Source organism: Sus scrofa, chromosome 18 (assembly GCF_054392235.1).
Source record: "Sus scrofa isolate SSC_HxYL_T2T_F1_AM1 chromosome 18, Sscrofa_HxYL_maternal_Yorkshire_Landrace_v2.0, whole genome shotgun sequence".
Taxonomy (NCBI): Eukaryota; Metazoa; Chordata; class Mammalia; order Artiodactyla; family Suidae; genus Sus; species Sus scrofa.
Genome location: NC_139400.1, coordinates 45,336,978 through 45,356,937, shown reverse-complemented (window position 1 = coordinate 45,356,937; position 19,960 = coordinate 45,336,978). Strand labels below are relative to the sequence as shown.

Sequence of the window (19,960 nt, the reverse complement as noted above, 5' to 3'; positions counted from 1 at the left end):
CGTGGTCAGCATACTCTCTGTGTTGTAGCTTTCCGTTTAGAAAATGGCGGCGATTCTCTTTCTTCCTGTTTCCTAGGTCTGTGTCCTGAGGATTGAAAGAAAGGTCCAGCGCCACTCTAGCAGAGACTGCTAGATGTTCCTTAAGTCCCTGTTCTCCTTTTCTTCATGAACACACGCCTGGGCTCATTTTCTAGCTTCTCTTCCATTGCATTCAGTGTAGCCATGTATCTTGAGTCCTAGCTCGTAGAATGGGAGAAGTGATATATGCCACAATTTTCTGGCTTTGAAAAATCTCTCAAGTATGATCGTTCATCCTCTTTTCCCTTTGGGGCTGGATGGAAGTGACTTCAGAATTGCTTCTTTTGAAATGATGGTGAGTGAAGGGCTGAATCTCACCAGATTAAGGAAGGTCCTGCAGAAGCTTCCTAGAGGCCCGGGGACCACTCAGAACAAAATCAGGAATGTCTTCAATTGGACAAACCTTTAAAGTTTCCTTTGGATATAACATACTCTTGTCCTCTTGGGAAAACACAACAAGTTTTTCTATTTTTTATTTCTGTGTTTAGCTGACAGATAACACTAAATTCTGCTTCCACCTTCCATTTTGAATAATAGTAACCTAACTATGCTGAAATGATGGGAGTCCGATGATATTTTATCTTCTTCTCCAAGCGACCTGGAGAAGAAAACACCAAGTTCCCAGGAGTCTGACCAAACTGCAATCTAGGATCTGTGTCAACACACTAGTAATTACTTTTGTAGAAGAATCTTTGATATCTACTTTTAATGATAGAATTATCGTTACCATCCCTTTGAGCTTTGAGTTTTATTCCTAACTCTGTGTGTGCATTTGTGCTCTGTAAATCCGTGCATTATGTGTGTGTGTAAAACGATCGATATCTTTAGCAATGATCAATAATACATTTGATTAGGGTCCTCTTTCAGCTCTGTGGTGAAAGCTATTCATTTGTTAGTTTATGGTTTTCAGCCTTATCCTAAAGTCTTATTCAACAAAAATGTTGACTGGTTTCATTCGTCAGCATCCCAGCAGGACATAGATGGGGTACTTAAAGGGAGTAATAAATAGGGGCAGGGTAAGTGCAGCAAGGTATAGCATAGTAAGTACCTGGGAGCTAGTAACAGTGGGGTGTCATCACTATCTGTAGGCCTGAGGAGGCAAAAGGAAGGAGTAGTTACCGGAACCTGGAGATGGAAAGGCATCTGGAAAGGGACATTGGAGCCCACGGCTACCCAGCAGGAAGAGAAAAGGGAGATAAGGGAGATAAGTAACCCAGTTTCTTCTCTTCTTCTCTTCTATTTGCAGGGAATTCCCAGTGTCCAACCTCAGATTGCAGGCAGAGGGCAAAGGCATCCAGTTACATAATCCCAAAATCCATGCCTGTGAGTCTAGGGGGTCTAGAGTAGTGAAGAGAAAGGTAGAGACTTGATTTGAAAGGTCAAATGCAATATCTACCCAATGATCATGACCTTTGTTATGAAATTCAAGACTATTTGTAAATGTTATGGTAATTAGTGCTTAAGGTGCTCAATAAGACTATCCTTTTATTTTTTATTTAATTTAATTTAATTTAATTTTTGCTTTTTAGGGCCACGCCCATGGCATATGGAAGTTCTCAGGTTAGGGGTCAAATTGGAGCTATAGCTGCCAGCCTACACCACAGCCACAGCAATGCAGGATCCAAGCCTCAGTCTGTGACCTACACAACAGCTTATGGCAACGCTGGATCCTTAACCTACTGAGTGAGGACAGGGATCAAACCTCATGGATCCTAGTTGGGTTTGTTAACCACTTAAACCACGAAGGGGACTCCCAAGACTATCCTTTTTTTAAAAGAAATACGGAATACTTCACCAATTTGCATGTTATCCTTGCAAAGGAGGCATGCTAATCTTCTCTGTATTGTATCCAATTTTAGCATATGTGCTGCTGAACCAAGCTCAAAGCTATTCTTAATTATAAAAATACAGGGACTCTAGTTCTCTGTCCAGTATGATAGCAAGCAGCCCCATGTGGTTGTTTAAATTGGGATTAGTTAGAATTAAATAAAATTATAAATGCAGTTCCACAGTTACACTAGCTGCATTTCAAGTGTTCATTGGCTTCAGGTGGCTGGCGGCTTCTGCACTGGAAAGTGCAGATGGAGGTCATTTCCTCCATTACTGAAAGTTTTGTTGGATAGCTCTAGTTATTTCATTCCTCATTGTCCAGTTTCTTTCCTTTGTTGTGACTCAAAATGAAAGTAAAATGACTTTTGGAATTATTCATTTCCCCTAAACTCCTAGATCCCCAAACTAGGATGTTAGTATCAGATACTAAAATGCCTTATTTTGGATGAGTTAGAGTTATTTGGGTGCATGAAAAAAAAAAAGTCAGCTCTGGCCAACTCAACAAAAATTGGAATATATTGAAAGGATCCATTGGATCCCAGAAGGAGGTGAAGGGAGGCTGAAGAACCAAGAAAGCAGAAAATCCAGGAGTTAAGGAAGCAAGATTTCTGGACAGCTTTATTAGATGCCGAATGAAAGTGGAGCCTCTTATTGTCCTATTGCTCATGGAGAGGGTCTAATTTACTACCAGATGCCTGTGCTTTGACTAGGGAAAAACAGGGTACCTTGATATATGGGTCCATTGTTTGATTACACACAATGAAAAGGGCCATTCTCCAAAGGAAATCCGATTCACTAGTGCCAAGAAAGGATGGCATGGGAATTCCTATTGTGGCGCAGTGGTTAATGAATCCGACTAGGAACCATGAGGTTGTGGGTTCCATCCCTGGCTTGCTCAGTGGGTTAAGGATCCAGCGTTGCCGTGAGCTCTGGTGTAAGTCGCAGACGCGTCTTGGATCCCACGTTGCTGTAGGCTGGCGGCTACAGCTCCGATTAGACCCCTAGCCTGGGAACCTCCATATGCCACGGGTGTGGACCTAGAAAAGGCAAAAAGAAAAAAAAAATGGCATGGATGGAAGTGCTCCCAAGCTGAAGCTGTTCAGTACAGCCCATCCTCTGGCTACTTAACATCCACATATATCTTCCCTCCATATGCAGAATGCATTCTCATTTGGGGTGATGTTACTCTCAAGGGGGTAAAATTGGTTTTTTGGGGGAAGAAATGTTGGATATTTGTGGTGGGCTGAATAACAGTCCCTCAAAGATCTGCCTGTCCTAATCCCCAGAACATGTGACTAGTTACCTTAAGAGACTTTGGGAGTTCCCATCGTGGCTCGGGGGAAGTGAATCTGACGAGCATCCATGAGGATGCAGGTTTGATCCCTGGCCTTGCTCAGTGGGTTAAGGATCTGGTGTTGCTGTGAGCTGTGGTGTAGGTCGCAGACATGGCTCACATTCTGCGTTGCTATGGCTGTGGTGTAGGTCAGCAGCTGTAGCTTTATTTTGACCCCTAGCCTGGGAACCTCCATATGCCACGGGTATGGCCCTAAAAAGCAAATTGAAAAAAGAAAGAAAGAAAAGAAAAGAAATAAAAGAGACTTTGGAAATAAGTTTTTTTGACATGGGGAGGTTATCTCACATTATCTGAGTGAGTCTGGTGTAATCAGAGTCCTTATAAGAGGGAGGCAGGAGGATCAGAGTCAGTTGTAGAAGAAGTGATGACAGAAGCATTAGATTTGAAGATTATATGCTTCTGGCTTTGAAAATGGAGAAAGGAGCTATGAGCAAGGCATGCAGGCAGCCTCTAGAATCTGGAAAAGACTAGACTCCTATAGACCCTTTGGAAAAAACATGGGCCTGCCAACACCTTGAATTTAGTGCAATGAAAATGATTTTGGACTTTTGACTTCCAGAACTGCAAGAGAGAAAAAAATGAGATGATAAGCTGTGGTAGTTTGTGCATGGATAGGAAGCAAATACAACCCTCCCACCCTCCAAATAGTTCGTGGTACTCCAAAGCTCAACCCCAGGTGGAAATGTCTTATTCCTTCCTATTTAATTTCACACTTGGGAGAATTTAAATTTTATGTAATTTTTCTCCTTGGGAGAGGTATTAATAAAAGATTGAGAAACTATGATAATAGCGTTTCAAGAATCCTCCTATTTTTACATTACTTACAAATTAAACTATATTCATCCCTTTCCCAAATGGAGATAGCCTAAATTGATCAATTCCTGCATCTTTCCCCATGTATGAGACACCTGGATGATGTTTCATTCCTTGTGGTTTCCCTGTAATCAATCCATCCTGATATTACCCACGTTGTGGACAAAATGGCAAGGTTAATCATCGTCATTAAACTCTGTTTACAACACTCTAAGTATAGAAGGGCACTAGGAAAGTGGAAGGAAATTATTAGATGAACATTGACTTAGCAAGGAAAAAGATATGAGTGAGGGTTAAAGTTTTTATTTCCTACATTTATTATTTCTTCTGCACTACCCATTCTGGTCCCCTTTGTCCTTGGTTGTTTGCCTGGTGATATGCTCCAAACATTCATTCTTCAAATATCTGAAACCTTGGTGACATTTCATTAATTTTTTTAAACAGCTTTATCAAGATTTAATTGAAATACCAAAAAGCTACACATGTTTAATGCATATGAGTTTGTACATTGTACCCACTCTTGAAAGCATCATCACAATTAAGATAATAAATATATCCATCCTGACCCGAAAAGTTTCTTTGTGTCCCTTTTGTGTGTGTGAGTGATAAGAATGCATAACAAGAGATCTACTCTCTGAATAAATATTTAAGTGCACAACACCCCATTTTTAACTGTAAGAGTTATGGTGTACAGTACATCTCTGGAAACTTATTGATCTTGCATTACTGAAACTTTTGCCTGTTGAGTTAAAAGCTCCACATTTCTTCCCCTCCACCCTCATCCCTGGCCACCACCATTCTTTTCTCTGCTCCCAGGAGTTTGACGATTTTATATGCCTTTACAAGTGAAATCATATGGTATTTGTCCTTCTAAAACTGGCTTATTTCACTTAGCCTAATGTTCGAGTTCATCTATATTGTTGCAAATGATAGGATTTCCTTCTTCTAAAAGATTGAATAATGATATTCCACTGTTCCATCTTTTCTTTTTCTGTTCATCTGTCGATGGATATTTGTTTCTATATCTTGGTTATTGTGAATAATGCTGCAATGAACAAAGGCTAGAAATGTCTCCTCAAAACCCTAATTTCAGTTTTCCTAGGAGTAGGATTGATGGCTCATGCAATAGTTCTATTTTTAATTTTTTTGAAGCACATCCATACTGTTTCCTATAGTGGTTGCATCATGTTACACTCCTACCAGGAGTGTACAGGGGTTCTAACTTTTTCACATCCTCGATAACACATTCTTAATAGCTGTTCTAGTAAGTCTAAGGTGTTCCTGTGATTTTTGACTTGCATTTCCCTGATCATTAGTGGTGTAGAGCACCTTTTCTATACCTTGTGAACATTTAAATGTCTTCTTTGGAAAAATGTCTGTTCAAGTCCTTTGCCCATTTATTAAATAAAGTTACTGGTTTTTATCAATAAGTGTGATGACAAAAGATGTGTCCCAGGGAGTTGCCTGGCTTTCACGTATTACACCAAGCCCATTTTGTAGTAGTAGCCACTTTGGGCTCTTGGTCAACACTGTAACACCTGCTTTTGCCTATTTCTGCAATGGGTTGAGGACCCCTGTGTGGTCAAAAAAGCAGTGTTAGTTTCCATTTCAGTGAATTGTAGTTGGATGTCTGTGGTAGAAATTCCTTCCTTGGAAGTTCCTATCGTGGCTCAGTGGTTGATGAACCCAACTAGTATCGATGAGGACGTGGATTTGACCCCTGGCCTCACTCAGGAGGTTAAGGATCCCCATATTGCCATGAACTGTGGTGATGTTCACAGATGCGGGTCAGATCCCAAGATGCTGTGACTGTGGCATAGGCCAGAAGCTACAGCTCTGATTGGACCCCTAGCCTGGGAACCTCCATATGCTGTGGTACCGCCCTAAAAGACAAAAAAAAAAAAAAAGAAAGAAAGGAAAGAAAAGAAATTCTTGGAGTTCCTGTCGTGGCGTAGTGGTTAACGAATCTGACTAGGAACCATAAGGTTGTGGGTTCGATCCCTGGCCTTGCTGAGTGGGTTAAGGATCTGGCATTGCTGTGAGCTGTGGTGTAGGTTGCAGACTCGACTCCGGTCCCACATAGCTGTGACTGTGGCATAGGCTGGTGGCTACAGTTCTGATTAGACCCCTAGCCTGGGAACCTCTATATGCCGTGAGAGCGGCCCGAGAAATGGCAAAAAGACAAAAAAAAAAAAAAAAAAAAAAAAAAAAAAAAAAAAGAAAGAAAGAAAGAAAAAGAAAAAAAAGGAATTCCTCCATTGTATAATCATTTGCTCTTTTGGGTGGTAAAAACCTCTAAACTTCTCAGATATGTGGGCTAGGAGACAGAACGCATTGTAGGTGGATCATTGTGTGTGATTGGGAGAAAACTGAACAGAGTTTGACTTGTAAAAGGCAATGAAGTTTTTTAAGAACTGGGGTGAGATGATCAGCTTTGTCTTTAGCAAGTAAGACTGTATTTATCTTACTATCTGTATTATTCTTTGTTTAATTAGTTGATGATCATGACACCTCAAAATAAGATTTGCCTTTACTCTGCCAGTTCTCTGGAACTGATACCAACCTGGAACCATCATAAATTACCATTTCTTCTCGAGAATTTCTTCACATCACTCAGAGAGTGTGAACTCAGATTATGAACATGATTTTGAAATGGTTGTGAATTACTACGGTAAATGCAAATTTTTCCCTTCCAAGAGAGCTTAGTTGGCACAGGTGAGTTTCTTTTCTGCACTTTTCTGTGTAGTGACGTTTACCTTTACATGGTGGGTGCAGCAGGAACCCCTTTATCAAATTATCCACCTGAAGGAGCCCTGGGCTTTATGTCACAATCTCTATCTCCTGAGCAGGTGTCAAAGTGGAAGCTCGAGGTCTCACAATTTCTCTCTCTCTCTCTCTTTTTTTTTTTTTTTTTTTTTTTTTTTTTTGTCTTTTTAGGGCATATGGAGGTTCCCAGGCTAGGGGTCGAATCGGAGCTGTATCTGCTGGCCTATGCCAGAGCCACAGCAACACCAGATCCTAGCATGTCTGTGACCTACACCACAGGTCATGGCAACTCCGGATCCTTAACCCACTGAGTGAAGCCAGGGATCGAACCCACAACACCATGGTTCCTAGTCGGATTCGTTTCCACTGCGCCACAACGGGAACTGCTCCCAATTTCAATAAAAATCTTCAGGTTAAGAGTCAGCCTTGGCTCTTTTTTATTTCCTAGAGCTTCTGGTTACTTTGGAGACTCAGCGTCTTTACTTTTTTATTATCTCAGTGATGCATATTAAAAAAAAAAACACTGAAAACATTTTATCTGATATTTTATTGTATTCAAATGGGTTGTTCGAAGTGTCTAATCTGCCATCATGTCAAATGTAGAAGTCCCTCTACCTTTATTTCAAAGGTAAAGAACAGACTCAGAGTTGCCATGACTTTCCTAAGATCACACAGCTCTTTGGAACAACCATATATCTACTACTAGAGACTGATTTTAAGGCAAGATCAAAATCAGGATTTGTTTACAATGCTTAGAAACTTGCTTTTACCTCTGTACCTAAAAAGATGGAGTTTCTGTCATGGCTCAGTGGTTAACGAATCTGACTAGGAACCATGAGGTTGCGGGTTTGATCCCTGGCCTTGCTCAGTGGGTTAAGGATCTGGCATTGCTGTGAGCTGTGGTGTAGGTCCCAGTCATGGCTTGGATCCCGAGTTGCTGCGGCTCTGGCGTAGGCCGGTGGCTACAGCTCCAATTGGACCCCTGGCCTGGGAACCTCCATATGCCGCGGGAGCAGCCCCAGAAAGAAGGCAAAAATAAATAAATAAATAAAAATAAAAAATAAAAAGAGACCACTGTCTCAATCTAACTCAATCTAAGTTGACTTGACCATACAACACAGAGCCTATTAAAAACATGCTAAACCAAGAGGAAGATTTGGGTGGTCTTACAGAACCCAAAGGTGAGATGTACAGTGTGACCTCAGAAGGGGTTGACATTGGATGTGAAAACTGACCCGAATTCAAGGCAGACACTCTCTCCGTCTCTCCTGCCCTCAGGGTTTCCCATCTATAATTTTCTTGTGCCTATTTCATGCTCTCGCTTTTTCTGTTAACTTTCTTTTTTTAAATTATTATTATTATTATAATTATTGCTTTTTAGTGCTACACCTTCGGCATACAGAAGTTCCCATGCTGGGGGTTGAATCAGAGCTATCCTTAATCCACTGAGAGAAGCCAGGGATCGAACCTGCGTCCTCATGGATCGTAGTCGGGTTCATTAACCACTCAGCCACAATGGGAATCCACTGTTAACTGACTTTCTGTACTTCATTTTGGATCAGGTTAAAAAGAACCATTCCAATCTCTTTTAAGTTACAGATAAAATATTCAGCAGAGCCTGACTGGGGTCTCTCAGTTCTAACTTCAAAATGATGATTGGAGTAAGATGGCATTACTGGCTCAGCGTGGGGTGTTCCCTGTAGCCTAGCAGTTAGCTGTTCGGCCACTGCTATGGCTTGAGTTGTATCCCTCTCCCAGGAACTTTACCATCACAGCCAAAAACAAACAAACAAACAAAACAAAACAAAAAACAAAGCAAAAAAAAAAAAAAAAAACCAGGCTCCACTTGGATGTTTCTTCCTATTATCCTTGGTCAGAGTGTCATCTTGAGATATGATAACGGGCTTTAAGGGAATGAGGTATGGACATATTATTTTATTTTTTTAATTAATTTATTTTTGTTTTGCTTTTTAGGGCTGCACCTGTGGCATATGGAGGTTCCCAGGCTAGGGTCCAATTGGAGCTGCAGCTGCCAGCCTACACCACAGTCACAACAACAAGGCATCCGAGCTGCATCTGCAATCTACAACACAGCTCCCAGCAACACTGGGTCCTTAACTCACTGAGAGAGGCCAGGGATGAAACCCACATCCTCATGGTTACTAGTCAGACTTGTAACCCCCTGAGCCACAATGGTAACTCTTTGGACATGTTATTTTAAAAGGAAGAATAGGGAGGAAGTGACTAAAAACAATATATACTCAATACCTAGACCACTAGGAAAACAAATAAATATTTTTTTTATTAAGCTAAGAATTACTGTGTAATTTGGGGGCATACCAATAACTTGGGTGCTTAAAATAGTGGAATGGATTGTTTCCCATTTTGTTAAACAAAAATAAGACCAAAAAACTCTGTCTTCATACTAACCTTTTGTTCATATAATATGCTTGTTAGAGTGACATTTATTTCTTTTCCAAGGTCAGTCTGAAAGTCACTAAATGTGGTTTAATGCTTTGTTCCATCCAGTGTGTGCCAAATATAGGATGCAAAAGAATGCCCTTTTTGAGCCTGACTCCTTGTAAAGGATAGTTGCCAAAAAGAAGTCAGCTTATAGGTAGATTAAATGCATGGGGTAATCCATCATGAACAGGACAAGACCTGCTTGAAGTTGCTACTGATTGTGAACCTATTTCAGACGTTTTATTCAATTGAGTCCATAGGATCGATTCTTTCCTAGGTTTATTTTATCTCTTACAAATTATTCTCATATCTGAAATTCAGATTCTTTTGAATACTAGGTAGAGAAAAACAAAATAAATGCAAATTGTATGTGTGTGTTTTGTGTAGAAGAGAGAGGAAATTATTTTCAACAATTATGCAAAATATCTTCTAAGAATTAGAAAGCTAGATTTTCAGGAGATAATTTGAGAATATAGCCTTTTCAGTGTAAATGTAATATAATGTAAAGGACACAAAAATAAGTTTTATATTTGGATGACATTTTGATATCCAGAACAATTCCTAGAGAAATACTATGGGAGTTAGTGAAAAATCCACAGACAATAATACAAAGTTGGAGAGGGGAGAAGAAAAACTGGGATGGATCACTCTCTTTCTGTCTCCAAAGGGAATGGTAAGAGCATTGTAGGGAATTGGAAAAGAAATAAATGAACCAGTTTAAATTCAGTGCAGTTTTTGTTAGGAAGATAGTCTGTCTCCTCTCTAATACTGCCCAAGCTCCTAGTAGTTGCTGACTTTATGGTTGTTAATCAAATCAGTTGTGGATTCTCCCATCCTCAGACCACATTGTTATGACCATCAGAACAGACCATAAACCCATTTTAAACTGAGCTACAGAAGGGTTTTTTCTGAATTAACTTTCTCTCTCTCTCCTTTTTTTTTTTTTTTTTTTTTTTTGGTTGTTTATGTGATATTATATAATACGACGCTGTTAAAATAAGCTTAGGATAGTTTGTATCCTGGGAAAAATCTCTTTCAGGTTTTTCCCCCAGATATCATTTCAGGAGATAATCAACAAGTGTGTTTTTGAGAGTTTACAAACTCTCATAGAGAGATATAAGAGAAATGTACTGTGTTTCTAACTCATGGACCTGAGGAACAGACTTGCCGTTGCCAAGGGGGAGGGAGTGGGATCGACTGGGAATCTGGGATTTGTATATGCAAACTATTGCATTTGGAGTGGATACACAATGAGATCTTGCTGTATAGCACAGAGAACTATACCTAGTCACTTGTGATGGAGGATAATGTGAGAAAAAGAATGTATATGTGTATGTATGACTGGGGTCACTTTGCTGTACAGTAGAAAATTGACAGAACACAGTAAACCAACTATAATGGAAAAAATAAAAATCATTTTAAAAAAAAGAAGAAGAAACTGGAAAAAAAAAATAAGACCAGCAATATGCCAAGTAACTGATACTAGGCTTGAGCCTGAGGCCAACCTCTGAAAATGAATAAAAAGAGAGGAAGGATGTCAGTTTAAAATCTGCAAACAGCAAAGACTTCTGTTCTATAAAATTGAGGAAGATGTGACCTAATTATGTCCCTCTCCTTTAATGAAATATTCATATTTTATCTCAAAAAAATGTACTATGTTTCTAAAAAGTCAGGGACTGTATTATTCACCAGCAAAGGTACCATTCTTAGCTAATGAAGTGCCTGGCACAATATATGTGTTCAATTATTATGTGTTGGATGAGTGGACAAGACACATGTTCTATTGGCTCCAAAGAGAATAAATGACATGATATACTATCTTAGACTTCTCATTTTATTTTGCAGGGTGTAATCAGGTGAGTAAAATAAAAATAAATGTGATATCAAATTGATTTGTTATTCAGGCTTGGAAACCTAAGAGTTTCTGGGTCATGAAATGATGGGTAAGGTTGAATCTACATAATCTACATTAACTGCTAGTTTGTCCCTGAGAACTTGTCCAGGGCTCACTGACATTAAAGGGAGCAAGAATTATGAACTGCAGCCTTCCCGGACACATAATTTATCTCTTTTCTTATGGCATTTACCTTGAATAGTGATGAGTATATTAAAAATATCATAAATAATGTCATATAAGCCTGTTTTGGGAATTTTGAAATGGAAAACTTAGGGGGGAAAGGATGCAGTCATGGAATGAATTGGGTTATGTAATGATATCTTTTAGTAAAATTAAAATAAAATTTTAATTATAATGGAGACATCTTTATATTTTCTCATAGAACTGGAGAAAATAACTGATAATTTAGGATATTTTGCTCTTGATAGTCTGCTAGGTTGAATTGCTGAAGTGTGGGAATAATGTCCTGTTCTTTTTTGAATTTCTAAGGCCTAACATAAAGTCTGGCCTCTCTCCTTCGAAAGGGAAACGTCGTTGATAATAGTAAGTGCTATGTTAATCAGATAACCCTGCTAAGCTTGGCTGACAACCCACTCATTAAGACCTTTGTGTGCAGTTTAGAAGTGAAAGCATTTCAGACCTTTCCTTCAGAAATCCACCTCCAATTTCTTCCTTTTCACTAATGAGATGTTTCAGTGCGTTATTGCTTTTAAAAATGTTTGGGCCATTTGAATGGCAAGAATGTCACCAAAATTATTATATAAAAATTCCATTTTCTACAGGGGCAAAAGGACAAAGCATAAGGACTGAGGCTTAAATTTCAGATTTGAATTGAATGTATCTTGAAACATGAGGCAATATATCTTTGGTTGACTCAGGTAATGCATAAGATGTAATACCTTTTACAGAATCCATCTTGAAAAGTATCAGCCAATGACAGGCAATCAGTTCTTTTTCAAAAAGAGATAAGGACATAGTTAAAAGCCTTAATATTGATGAGAAATAGGCTTGCTGGTGCTTTAGGGGAAAGAATGGGTTGTTCATAGGAAGAGATTTTTATGTTTTCAGGAAAATTTTAAGTGTAATAAGATGTCACTGAAACAAAGTTTTGGGGAATGTTAATTCTGCTTAGAGCAGAAGGCTCTGATATTATTTCTTTCTGGCCCACCTCTGCCCACCCCTCCAGATTAAGTGATACTCAGTTTTATTATTACTCACTACTCTCTCCTACATGTGCCATTGATCTTTGTAACCAGCCTTGACTTTTCCATTGACCTTGAGAATCATAGATACATTCCTGGTGGACATCTTCACTTGGATGTCCTATTGGCTGAAATTAAATCACAATCTTCTTCCTCTTCCCCAGTGGTCCTCAGAAATGGCTCCTCTTCTAGTGTTAATGATATCACCATTCATTAAGTTGCTCAAGACAGAAAACTGAGAGTTACCCTGGACAGTTGCCACTGTTTGCTCATGTTGTGCTTTTGCAACGAGTAGGAAGAGTTGACATTCCTCTGTGCATACATAAACTCTACTTGGTAAGCAAAGCTCAAGCTGAATTCCAGTTCCCATTTCTCCTCTCAATTCAGAACATGACATGCCTAAATAACATGGATCCGTCCTCATTCTAGGCTCTTCTACCGTTTTTTACCTACATACTTGATCAGTTTTCAGCATCTAAATCTCCTGTAATCTGTAAGTCCTTTTTCTTTTCTGCTTAATTATCTGTTAACCTAAATATTTAATAAGAAAAGTGTGTATCTTCTGAATGTGTGTTTACTGTAATATTGTAAAGAACACCAGTGAACTCACCACCTTCCCAAGAACCAGAACATAATTGGTATTTTTCCTTGTGCTTTCAACTCCCCACCATGGCCACATCCATCTACGTACCATATCACTACACATTTAACCATTTCACTCCCCTTCTTAAAACTCTTCCGAAGATTTCTGTTCCTTAGGGAAGAGCCTCTAAGTTGCTTGGCATGGCTGAGAAGGCTCTTCAAGTTCTATCCCCTGTGGAGCAAAAACCCCATCTTTTGCAGAGTTTAAGCAGAGCTGATGGTGGTTCCCCAAGCAGCTCACTGCATTATTTTCTATGCCTGGAGGCACTGCTTCCCTCTGCCTTGTCCAGTCCTTTCCCATTTTATTGAAATGATCTCTCTGTGTCTGTCTCCAGTCCTAGACTGCTAGCTATTTGAAGACAATAAATGTATCTTGTTTACATTTTTTTTTCTAGGTCACAGTAGGGTTTCAAATATTTGAATCAAAATGATTAAGAAGGAAGTTTATCTCAGTATTTTGGGGGGGCGACACCAAACCTTCCTTCTGAAATTTGGTTTTAAATTCAACCAGTCATCTAGACATTTGTTGTGGATACCCTTCAATGTTCCTTTTGTAAGTCTTTGCCATCACATAAACATAGCCTCTGAATTACCTTGGGGAAATTACTTAATGTGAATCAGGGGCTCTGTCAGTTAAAAGAGTCAGATGGTAGTGTTGATTTTTCCCTCCACTCCAACATAATTAAATGAGTAAACCCAGAGGATTTGCTTGATATCATGTCATCTTAGCTTACATAACTCTTGTCCCAGACAGGACCTCTTGGTTGAGGTCTCAGAAATTTCCTTAGAACCCAGGAATCTTCTCTTTTGTCCCCTTCTTTGATCCCTAGCTCACCCCTCTTCCCATCCCTGATTCCCACTCTGCTGCTCAGGGTCAGCTGAGGCTCCTATCAGCTTGTGCTCCCAGAGCAGTTTCATTTGCTACAGTTTCCTCTCCACCCTCTTCTGACCTCAAACCTGCTCTTCTTCCAGAGCCACCATTTTTTTACAGGCTGTCATGAGGGAAACAATCTCATTAAATTAATTCAATTAGTATATGAATAAGCCTTATTTAACTTAATCTGTGGATTGTCTCACGTATCTAAGTTTTAAAGGAGAATACTTCTTACCTGAAAGTAATGAAGCTTGAATGATGCATGTGTTCAGTGCATAGTCAGCGCATCCTGGCATTTTTCTAATCATACCAAACAATACATGCGCCTATTACTTTTCCCACCAAGCAGCCTTGCTTGGATATTATAATACTGAAATCAATCTTTTCATAAAAGAAAGCTTTATGCATATTATTTAGTGGCAAAGTCAGACAGATGTACAAAAGCATTCGACACATCAACTTGGGTAATTATTATCTCTGGATGTCAGCCATAAGAGCAAAATTTTTAGCCTCGTTAGGTATTGTTGAACTTATAAGAAACAGGTTTAGCTTTGACTTCCTTTCCATCTCCACCACAATCTCATGCCGTGAGAAAGCTTGGTTGGTAAGGTGGTCTCTTCTCTCTTTTCCAGTCCTAATGCATAGCAGGGTGATAAGGGATGTTTGAAAATTTCAGTACATTTTTCAAAGTGACAAATATTTGTCAGGAATATACTATTTTTAGAGCAGTGTGCAATGAATAAGATGTGATTCCTGTCCTCCCATAGCTTATTAGAAGTCCTCTTGCACAGATAGAAGGCAGGATGTGATAAATGTTATACAGGAGGTACAAATAGCCTCCTCAAGTTTCCAGGAGAAGATTAATTCTGTTTGGCAAAGACTGAAAAGATTTTGCAAAGGGATGGCATCTGAGGAATAGCCGTAATCTCAAAATGTAGAGATATTGGACAAGGGTGTTCCAGATAAAGGGAAGGGTATGAGCAAAATACAAAGGCAGGAAGGGAGAGGAGGTGGGAGGGTTTGAGTGGCAGAGAGTTAGAGGCTTCCTCCTTTAGGTTTTGACTGAGAAACCTTCTCAGCACACAGCAACTCCTTGTTATTCTTGGAAAAAGAATCCAAGCCTGTTCCTTTTGCTACATAATATATTTTTACAGTTCAATTGCTTTCATTTTCAGTTCCTTTGATTTTAGGGGATATAAAAACTCCTTTGCTATCAACTAATAGGAAAACTTAGGAATTGGTTCACCCTTTGATATTTAAATATTACATTTTAAAACCTCGTGTTGGCAATGTTTTAAATTTTCTATAGCTTGTTTCAGACTCTGGTAATGAATTTTAACAAGTAATTACTGAGTATCAACTATATACCAGATGGCATTTTTGATGCTGTAATTGAGACAAAGTCTCTGCCCTCATGCAGCTGACATTCTACTCAGGGAGGCAGACATTAAACAAGTAAATAAACAACAATAGAAAAGCCCTCACAGATTAATAAATGCTCTGAGATTTTGTTGTGACAATAAAGAACAGTCAATTCTCTGTGGCTTAAATACACAGATCTGGGATTAGCTGCAGTGACTCTGTTTCCTGCTCTGAATGGGTTCTGGTCTGTTCCATGTATCTTTCATTCCAGGACCAAAGTTGAAAGGGCAGTGGCTGCCTCAGATAAGCTCTGCTCATAGGGTAAAAAGGTCTTAGGAGCATAAGTGGGCTGGTGAGACTTACCGTATCCCCTAAAGCTCTCACTTTGAAGCACATTTCAGTGGTCAAAGCAAGTTATATGACCAAGTCTCGGGTCAATGGACTGAGGAAGTACACATCTCTTGCAGGAGATATTGTGGAAGAGAGTCACTATTTGCTGAAAATAATCCAATCTACCTCAAAACAAAGTAAATAAGAGTAAGATCTTAGTATTGTGTATCATAAAGAAAATATACCTCAAAAAATAAAGCAAATAAAAGTCTTAGTAATGTATCATAAAGAAAATTAAAGAAAAATAAAATCAGGTGATGGGATATGCTATCTAGGGATAGAGCAAGATGTTCTTTTAGATAAAGTGGTCAGAGAAGAGGTGACTTAAATGGGATCCGAATGATGAGCAAGGGCCAGTCACGGAAAGAGTTGGAAAAAAGGCGTTCCAGGCATAGGCAACAATAGGTGCAAAGACCCTGGGGTACATACGAGCTTGACTTGCTCAAAGGTGAAAAGATGTCCAATAACGCTGAGGAATGGTGACTCCTGGGAGTGGTATGGAATTTAGCACTGCAGAGAGGAGCCAGTGCAGACTGGAACTTGTAGCTCAAGTGAGGAGTTTAGATTTCATTCTTAGTGCAATTGGAAAACATTAGACTTTCAAGGCACAGTAATGACATAATCTAATATGTATTTAAAGCAATCTCTCTTGCTGATGTGTAGATTAAAAATTATGGGGGTGAGGGTGGACAACAGCGGAAGCAGGAAGATGAATTAGGAGACTTTTGGAGAAGGTTCGGAGAAATATGACGGTACTTGGCAATAGGGTAGTGGAAAGGAAAGGGGAAGAAAATGAAAATGGGACACATTTTGGAAGCAGGGTTTTTAAACTTTTCCATTAAAGGAGATGGTGAGCTTTTGACTAGTCCAAGCAAACACACATTGTGGTGGAGGGGAAAGGACATGGGACTTGGAGTCAGAAGATTGTTCTGGATCCAGGCTTTGCTTCTTAGGACTTGTTGACTGAGGGTAGCTTCTGAACTTTAGTGTCCATAATGCCAGTAAACAAACAAACAAATGAGTGATAATAAATCAATTGATAGGGAATGACACCAAGGACGTATTTTTTTCAGAAGATTTAAATGTGAAAGAAAATTCATATGAAATACAGAGTCTGCATGGGTAAAGCTTAAATTTCTTTGCTTAAGCTCAGGCATTTGTTGACATTCTCAAAAAAATGTTCCAAATATAGTCAGTCCCATAAGTTGTGTGTTCTGGAAGATGGTATAGTGGTAGCAACACTGGCTTATAAATTCACCTGTGCTCTTACGTGAAACTTCAGTGTGGTTTCTCCCAGTCTCCAAGTGAGTGTGCTCACTGGAAAATGCAGGAACTGCTGAAGCTAGAGGTTTTTTTAAGCGTGGATGTATGATATACATTCTTTGGAGTCACCCTCTCACGGGCTGACCTATATTCTGCTGCCAGGGATAAGGGATAGTGTACCATAAACCTTATCAGTTAATATAGCCGTTTTGCTTGTAATGGAGTGATTAAGCCCTTGTTTTGGCCAGAACACCTTAAGGCTGAATTGAGCTGTCAGGGATTTGCTGGTAATGTAGCAATTTTTCAGACAAGGTTCTGGTATTTTCTGATAACATCACTGTTTTATATCTAATTAATACTACTGCTATTTGAGTGGTGTTTCTGAGATGTGGACTTCAACTACTTCTTAAGCCCAGGATTAGGAAGAGAGGTGACATTTTCTCAAGTATCTGAATTTGTTTTCCTCTGTTTTTTCCCCCCTCCCCTAAACGGGTCTTTGTAAACCTACTCCTGCTGCTCCTTATGATAAAAAGCAGAAGCAAACTCCCAAGTAAACTTAAAACTATTTCCAGGTGGCATTTTTGATAAACAATCAACTAATTACAGTTATCTGTACATCTTTGCAGCTTGGAAAATATACAGTTAATTGAGTCACTTTAACATAAATAGTCACAGTACATGTATGTATCTGTCAGATTCTAGAACAAGAGAAAATGTAAGTCATTGGGTTCTTGGGCCCACTCATAGAGGGTGAGAAGTTTTGAGGAAACAAATGAGGGATGTTGAGGCCCCCAGAAACTAGCAACCAGGGATGCCATTCAAGACCCTAGGCTGGAAGAGTAATACTATTATTTGAGCCGAGTGAGATTTGGAGCTTTGGAGAAGGGATAAATCAATATATATACATATATATATATATTTTTTTTCTTTTGTCTTTTTCCAGGGCCACACTTGCAGTATATGGAGGTTCCCAAGCTAGGAACCTAATTGGAACTGTAGCCGCTGGCCTATGCCACAGTCACAGCGATGTGGGATCCGAGTCGAGTCTGCGACCTACACCACAGCTTCATGGCAATGCCGGATCCTTAACCTAGTGAGCAAGGCCAGGGATTGAACCTGCAACCTCATCGTTCCTAGTCAGATTCGTTAACCACTGAGCCATGATGGGAACTCCAGGGATAAATTAATATTAATTGTAGTCCTGGAAGAGTGTAACTGGCATAAATGTAGTCCAAAGCAAAAAGGAGAAGGGAAAGAAAAACAGTGACTTCTCTCCCCTCCCAACCTCTGGTTTCCTTCTGATGATGCTCATTGGCCAAGCCCTACTTAAGCTCACAGTAGGCCTACAAAGGTGCTTAGGTGCTTGGCCACTGGACCAGTCTTACAGTGATAGAGCAGAGAAAAGAAGAGCCAAGAATGAATTTGTGGGACAGAATGAACGATGATCACACAATTTCTAATTCTCAGCTGTGCTACTGAATCCTTAACTAGGTTCCAGTTATCTGAGGTTTTTAAAAAATATTTTCTGGGAGTTCCCATTGTGGCTCAGTGGTTAACGAATCCAACTAGGAACCATGAGGTTTCGGGTTCGATCCCTGGCCTCGCTTGGTGGATTAAGGATCCAGCATTGTCGTGAGCTGCGGTGTAGGTCACAGATGCGGCTTGGATCTGGCATTGCTGTAGCTCTGGCATAGGCTGGCAGCAACAGCTCCGATTAGACCCCTAGCCTGGGAAGCTCCATATGCCTTGGGTGCGGCCCTGAAAAGATAAAAATGTTTAGTCATCTTGTGGGGTAATGTCAGAAAGGCCAACAATAGCATTGCAACTCTAAGTCTGGAAATAACTGGGTCATGATGAATAGCCTAGTATTGGCTCTACCACTGTGTATGTATGCTGAACAGGGGGTTGGGAATTGCAGACTCTGGCTCCACCAACCAAATAAGCAAGTCTCCATGACTCTTTAAACTTCTGTTTCCTCATGTATAATCACTACTAAATCACACATAATTTCTGTAATATATACTTAGGAAAGGCAAATCAACAGCAAATATTTATATAATAATGAAACCCACGTGTATGTGATTTTAGTTTTATCACTGTTTGGGATTATCCATAACATCACACTTAAAACAGCAAGGTTAGTTGGAAGTTGTCATAAACACAGATGTCTTTTGTACAAACAGTCTGCTATATCTTTGTGATATGAAATTGAATGCAAATATTTGTAACCAATGAAAAGCTGAAACATGAGAAATTGCTGGAATTCCAATACCAGTACTGCTGAGATGTGCATGTTTTTATACTTCCCTTACAACATATGTTTGCAAATGAGTATCTGTGGAAGGTCAAAGATAACATTAGTGAAACCATTGGCTGTTTTGCATGTGGTTTGTCCTCTCAGACTAGACTTAAGTCTTCATCTCTTACTTTTCACAGGACAAGGGCTTATTTTTCTCCTAGGCAGAATGTCTCCTTATTTGTTCCACTTCCTTCTTCCTCTTTCAAATTTTATGTTTTTGTCTTACTCTCATGCTTTTTTCCTAAGAGGAGCCATAATTTGGCATGTAGTAGAGGTTGCAGGGTTCTTAAGAGCTGTCATAGTAGAAGAAAGCAAGTGGGATCAAAGTCTTTTGCTGATACCAAAAGTTCAAGGTTATGGGAGTTGCCTATTAAGAGAGAAGGTGACTTTAAGATATAAAGAGGCATGTCTGGTATGTGTCCTTGTTTTCAGACTTACAGGGAATGAAGTATGTATTTATCACTAAGAGTCAGGCTTAGGTGACCTTTCTTCCACTCCTCCCGAACCAATTCTTCTATAGCATCTCAGTAAGTGGCACCCGGAGGCCATTTAGGGAGAGTGACTCCTACAGTGACTCTCCCAAAATCATCACACCCAATGGACCGTGGCATCTAGCAGAATTCTGTTGATTGCATTTCCTAAGTATCTCCTGATACATTGTTCAATCATTGCCTTGTTCATTCACTCAATAAGTACTTAAGTGTTAGGCACTGCATGCTAGGTTCTG

The 19,960-nt window shown here is 39.6% G+C and overlaps 1 protein-coding gene and 1 non-coding gene across 4 annotated transcripts in view; one reads left to right on the top strand and one right to left on the bottom strand.

Annotated features, from left to right (window-relative positions):
- The window catches only part of DNAJB9 (DnaJ heat shock protein family (Hsp40) member B9), a 748,064-nt gene that overhangs the window by 127,677 nt on the left and 600,427 nt on the right, over window positions 1-19,960 (top strand). The gene's annotated exons all lie outside the window — the stretch shown is intronic.
- Window positions 1,854-1,961, bottom strand: LOC146395013 (U6 spliceosomal RNA). Its single transcript, XR_014834455.1, has one exon. It is a non-coding gene; the product is annotated as a U6 spliceosomal RNA (small nuclear RNA).